Source organism: Pseudophryne corroboree, chromosome 7 (genome assembly GCF_028390025.1).
Source record: "Pseudophryne corroboree isolate aPseCor3 chromosome 7, aPseCor3.hap2, whole genome shotgun sequence".
Classification (NCBI taxonomy): domain Eukaryota; kingdom Metazoa; phylum Chordata; class Amphibia; order Anura; family Myobatrachidae; genus Pseudophryne; species Pseudophryne corroboree.
In genome coordinates this window covers 150,444,136-150,450,096 of record NC_086450.1, presented here as the reverse complement: position 1 = coordinate 150,450,096, position 5,961 = coordinate 150,444,136, and positions in this window count along the sequence as shown.

The following is a 5,961-nucleotide window of genomic DNA, read 5'->3' as shown; positions in this document are numbered from 1 at the left end:
CAAGGTGCCGTTTCCTGGGATAAATGGCAGCCTGCAGCAGCTGAGGAACCACACAAGTCCAGTTTCCGGTACAACTGGCCCCAGCCAGTTGTTTATTAGACAGAAAATAAAACAAACAGCAAAAGAAAATACCTTGCCTGTCCGGCACTAACTAAACACAAGATGTTCCTAACTATCACTAAACAAAACACAGAGTTCTCCAGTACCCTGTATAGCTCACTTGTATCAGGAAGCGTGTCTCTCTCACAGAGATCCTGCAGTCTTCCCAGGCAGTCTGCACACCCTAATCAGGCCAGTAGCTCTATAACCCTCTTACACAGCTGAAAGCCTGATTAGCCTTCTGTGAGGCCAAAGACCCGAACTGGGCCCAATGTCTGGAACTTGCCCCATCTCTCTTTCAGGGTCCTTACCCAGCTTTTCCAACAAACTGAAAAGGTTCTGACAAAACAAAACAAAAACATATTCCTAGAAGTTTTCATTTTTATAATACATGTAAGACAAGAACCTGGGACAAACATACCTGCCATCAAACACTATCCCAGTGTTCTTGTCACACTAACCACAACACAAGACCAGACAGTTAGAAATCTAAGATATTAACATTCATAGTCTAAAACCCATGGAGATGTAGGTGTTCATATATATATATATATATATAAAATTAAATATATATATATATATATATATATGAATAAATATATATAATTCCTAACAAATTGTAATAGCAGGAGTATGTGTGTATGTGTGTATGTATATATATATATATATATATATATATATATATATGAATATGTGGATATAGGTATATCTGGAGGATTGAACTAGATAATCATATCATGTGTGGGATCATATTGTTCAGAGTCACGTAAACATTAATCTGGTGGGAATAAGAAAATTATTATATATTACCTCATTAAGTTATTAATAATACCAGATTTATGTATGATTAATGTGATGGGTTTAACTGATCATGGGGCGGGAACTCAGATGTAAACAACAGAAACCACATCTCAAGTCCTAGCCATCGCCCACTTCTTGAACTGACCAATGGTCCCCGGTGCACAGGATATGTCCCACCCCCGAACCAATGGAAGAAAAGCACACAGTGTCTATTGTATTATGTCTTGATCTACTGAATAAAAAGCGAGCTGCAGGCCAGGTCACTATCACAGACTCTGAAGGTCATCACCCGTGATGACTGAGGACCGGACCAGGAAGCACACGCAATTATTCTCACGTATGTACATTGACTGTAGCCATTATTCTGTTATAGATTTATCTTGTTAGCCTTGTAGTGTATGATTTGTACTGTTATCCCCTTTCAAATAATCCACTGTGGCATTAGAACCCAGCGGTTAACTACATATCGGTGTTGTGTCCTCATTTCCCTGCTAGGGTTTAAAGCGTATTTAACTGTATAAGGTTTAAGAGTGTATTGATAAGGTGTACGCACTGCGGGTACTTTATACCTTCAGCACTGTGTAAGGTTTAAGGTATAACATCATTGCAGTGCTTTGCTGCATAAAGGTTTAAAGTGTAACCATATCATTGCATTGTATCACTAACAAGGTTTAAAGTTTATCAACTGATTGCGTGCGCGCTGTGTGTACTTTGTACCCCCAGCGCAACGTTTTGTACGCTAAGTACGTACGCGGTACGGGACTCTGTACGCAAATAGCGTACAAAGTGCGTAGCGTGTGTATTAAGTCTAGCGGCCGCAGCGGCTCAATGGTAAGAGTGTGTTTAGAGGTATAGCTTTATGGTTTAAGATAATATCGACATTATCACTCCTTGCCCCACGGAGGCCCTAGGCTATGGAACTAGTAACAGTCCAGATTTTGCAGGCTATGGGGCAATGCTGAAGGAGCGTCACAATCCCCTAGCTACAATACACAGGGCCAATAGGAATAAGCGAGGTCTATGCACATTACGGTACACCGGACTCGATCGCATAGCACACTGGCAAAATGGCCGCCGCCCCTGAACCCCCACCACGTGGCAGGCAGCGCTTGGATATGGAGTGAGAAATGGCATAAGTTTTGCAGGCTACGGGGCACTGCTGAAGGAGTGTCACAATCCCCTAGCCAAAATACACAGGGGCGATAGAGATAAGCGAGGTCTATGCACATTACGTTACACCGGGCTCAATCGCATAGCAAACTGACAAAACACAAGTTTTACATAAAGCAGGGCAAAGCTGCAGGAGAGTTTCTACTGTCAAGCTTCTATGCACCTTACGGTACACATGCAATTCTATAGCAGGGCAGACTCAAAAGAAATGGCTACTGCCTGTGACTCCTAGCTCCATGAAGGCACTCGGCTATGGAGCAAGTAACAGCACAGATTTTGTAGGCTACGGGGCAATGCTGTAGGAGCGTCAGAATCCCCTAGCTAAACTCACCGTACTTAGTATCTCTGTACAGTATGTTCTATTAGGGTGCTAATTAGCACGAACAGCTTGTAACGAACAGCGGCAAGTTTAATCTTTCTATGTATAATGGAGAAAGATAAAAGCTCCTCCCTAAGTTCCTGGATGCCAAATCACCGTACTTAGTATCTCTGTACAGTATGTTCTATTAGGGTACTAATTAGCTGTTCATGCTAATTAGTACCCTAATAGAAAATACTATACAGAGATACTAAGGACGGTGATTTGGCAAACAGGAACTTACAGAGGAGCTTTTATCTCTCTACATTATACATAGAAAGATTAAACCTGCCACTGTACATTACAAGCTGCTCGTGCTAATTAGTACACTAGTAGAACATACTGTACAGAGATACTACGGACAGTGATTTGGCATCCAGGAACTTAGGGAGGAGCTTTTATCTCTCTCCATTATACTTAGAAAGATTACAATGGAGAGAGGTTAAAGCTCCTCCCTAAGTTCCTGGATGCCAAATCACTGTACTTAGTATCTCTGTACAGTATGTTCTCCTAGTCTACTAATTAGCACGAACAGCTTGTAACGTACAGTGGCAAGTTTAATCTTTATATGTATAATATGGAGAGATAAAAGCTCCTCCCTAAGTTCCTGGTTGCCAAATCACCATCCTTAGTATCTCTGTATAGTATTTTCTATTAGGGTACTAATTAGCACGAACAGCTAATTAGTACCCTAATAGAACATTCTGTACAGAGATACTAAGTACGGTGACTTGGCATCCAGAAACTTTCTGTGGAGCTTTTATCTCTCTCCAATATACATAGAAAGATTAAACTTGCCGCTGTACTTTATAAGCTGCTCGTGCTAATTAGTACACTAGTAAAACATACTGTACAGAAATACTAAGTACAGTGATTTGGCATCGAGGAACTTAGGTAGGAGCTTTTATCTCTCTACATTATACATAGAAAGATCAAACCTGCCACTGTACATTACAAGCTGCTCGTGCTAATTAGTACACTAGTAGAACATACTGTACAGAGATACTACGGACAGTGATTTGGCATCCAGGAACTTAGGGAGGAGCTTTTATCTCTCTCCATTATACTTAGAAAGATTACAATGGAGAGAGATAAAAGCTCCTCCCTAAGTTCCTGGATGCCAAATCACTGTACTTAGTATCTCTGTACAGTATGTTCTATTAGGGTACTAATTAGCACGAACAGCTTGTAAAGTACAGCGGCACGTTTAATCTTTCTATATATAATGGAGAGCGATAAAAGCACCTCAGTAAGTTCCTGGATGCCAAATCACCGTACTTAGTATCTCTGTACAGAGTGTTCTAGTAGAGTACTAATTAGCTGTTCGTGCTAATTAGTACCCTAATAGAAAATACTATACAGAGATACTAAGGATGGTGATTTGGCAACCAGTAACTTAGGGAGGAGCTTTTATCTCTCTAGATTATACACAGAAAGATTAAACTTGCCGCTGTACGTTACAAGCTGTTCGTGCTAATTAGCACCCTAATAGAACATACTGTACAGAGATACTAAGTACGGTGATTTGGCATCCAGTTAAAAGCTGTTCGTGCTAATTAGTACACTAGTAGAACATACTGTACAGAGATACTAAAGACGGTGATTTGGCATCTAGGAACTTACAGAGTAGCTTTTATCTCTCTCCATTATACATAGAAAGATTGAACTTGCCACTGTACGTTACAAGCTGTTCGTGCTAATCAGTACACTAGTAGAACATAGAGTACAGAGATACTAAGGACGGTAATTTGGCACGCAGGAATTTAGGGAGGAGCTTTAATCTCTCTCCATTATACTTAGAGAGATTACAATGGAGAGAGGTTAAAGCTCCTCCCTAAGTTCGTGGATGCCAAATCACTGTACTTAGTATCTCTGTAAACAGGGCCGGTTCTAAGACTTTTTGCGCCCGGGCAAAATATGGGGGCGTGGCTTCAATTGGGGGCGTGGTCACGACGCTGAAAGAAAAAAAAGAAATAAATAAAAAGTATACTTACCATCCCCGTTCCTGATCCAGACCCCCTCCGCCGGCGGCGCCGCTCTTCTCCTCTCCTCTCTTCTCTTCGATCTATGGGAGAGACGTTATTACGTCTCTCCCATAGAAGAGCATAGACACTAGAGGTCAATTATGACCCCTAGTGTCTGTGCCACTATGCTGTGCGGTGCGCGATGACGTCATCGCGCATCGCACAGCAAAGGTCCTCTACACGAAGGGAAACTAGACCGTAGCGTCTAGTTTCCCTTCATGGAGAGGACCTTTGCTGTGCGGTGCGCGATGACGTCATCGCGCACCGTACAACTAAGGTCCTCTCAATGAAGGGAAACTAGACGCTACGCGTCTGGTTCCCTTCAAAGCGGGGGGCACAGCAGGGCACTGCGGGGGGCACAGTGGCGGATCTTGCCCTGGTGCGGCGCCCTCCGGAAGGCGGCGCCCCGGGCAAAAGTACCGCTTGCCCGTGGCAAGAACCGCCACTGTCTGTAAAGTATGTTCTACTAGTGTACTAATTAGCACGAACAGCTTGTAACGTACAGTGGCAAGTGTGATTTTTCTAAGTATAATGGAGAGAGTTAAAACTCCTCCCTATGTTCCTGGATGTCAAATGACCATGCTTAGCATTTCTGTACAGTATTTCCTATCTAGCCAGAAACCCCGCATCCTGTGCAAGCTAGGAGGACAACTGGAGGGGACCCGATACACGGTTGCTTCCCGTTTCCCTTTCCAGTGTCACATAAACTAGTGGTTGGTCTGCCCCGAAAGCCAAAAGTCTCCTCTTTTGTATGGTGCCAGTCCTGAGTCTCTGGAATACCCAGAACCAGAGATATCAGTACGCAAAGTGGACCCATTTTCCCATAGACTATAATGGGCCCGTTAATTCAGACCCACCATGGGTTCCAACGCTTGCCATGAGCCTTGTGGGGGTCACAGAAACTTGGGGTTGGTACCCTCTGGTAGCTAATTGTCTCCCCTTCCATACCAACCTAGCAATGAAGGCTCCCAACTCCCATGCTGAGAGTCCCAGGTTTGAGTCCCAAAGTGCCAAACTTTTTTTTTATATGTTCCTGTGACATTCACTTTATAATTTTTTTCTTTGTTATACATTCAATGAAAGAGTGCACACAGGTTTCACATAAATCAAAGTAAATCTGCAGCAGCGATTCATTCCGCTATATACAAATACACAGCAGTAATGAGTATAAATTAGTGTATTCCGACGCAACTAACTGAGCAACACAGTACTGTAGATCGTCGGCATTTGTGTATTGTACCTGACCTGAACTCTCTCCCTGTCCACTGCATGACCTGTGCAGGCTCCCAGGGGAGAAGGGAGATGGGGGTAGGGAGAGGCGGTGGAAAATACCGTGCTTTTGAAAAACAAGTATTAGCGTCCGAGTCCCCTAAGGCAAAAACCAACACTAATGGGAAGGAAATGCCAGCCTTTTTTTATGTGTTCCTGTAACATTCACTTTATTATTATTTTTTTTCTTTGTTATATATTCAGTGGAAGGGTGCACACAGGTTTCACATAAATCAGAGT